The following is a 435-nucleotide window of genomic DNA, read 5'->3' as shown; positions in this document are numbered from 1 at the left end:
CTCACCCCGGGGGTGGGGGGGGAGATAATCTCTCTCACCCCGGGGAGGGGGGAAGAGATAATCTCTCTGACCATGTCTGTCTCGTTCCCCCCGAAATGGCCGGGGAGGAATGTTCTCGCGGTGCCGACCCCTATCCCCAGGGGTAGGGATCCCTCACCTCTCCGGCTCCAGTTGCTGCGCACTCACTGTCCCCTTCTTTCCGGAATCTTCCCCAGGGATCTATGCGCATGCGCCGTGGCGGCACTACAAAGCCCAGAATGCCGCGGGGCGCACCGTGCTCGATCACGTGCGCCACTGTCTTTGTTCTGATTGGTGAAGAGGCGAGCGTCTTCAGCGACCGCCTATGATTGGGCCTTAGTGTTTCCTGGGCAACAGGGGCTGGGGAAGGATACCCCGTGTCCTGCCACCCTTAAACCCTCCACCTTCACCCCCCCC

The 435-nt window shown here is 62.3% G+C and overlaps 1 long non-coding RNA gene across 1 annotated transcript in view; it reads right to left on the bottom strand.

Moving 5' to 3' along the window:
• The window catches only part of LOC125482351, a 6,757-nt gene extending 6,501 nt beyond the window's left edge, over positions 1-256 (bottom strand). Inside the window, exon 1 of the long non-coding RNA XR_007261616.1 lies at positions 158-256. This is a non-coding gene — a long non-coding RNA (uncharacterized LOC125482351). The remainder of the gene's footprint in view (positions 1-157) is intronic.
• Between the last annotated feature and the right edge of the window lie 179 nt (positions 257-435).

This window comes from Rhincodon typus, unplaced genomic scaffold (genome assembly GCF_021869965.1).
Source record: "Rhincodon typus isolate 14 unplaced genomic scaffold, sRhiTyp1.1 hic_rhity00009090, whole genome shotgun sequence".
Taxonomy (NCBI): domain Eukaryota; kingdom Metazoa; phylum Chordata; class Chondrichthyes; order Orectolobiformes; family Rhincodontidae; genus Rhincodon; species Rhincodon typus.
The sequence above is the reverse complement of the archived record's forward strand: the minus strand, read 5'-3'. Positions and strand labels throughout refer to the sequence as shown.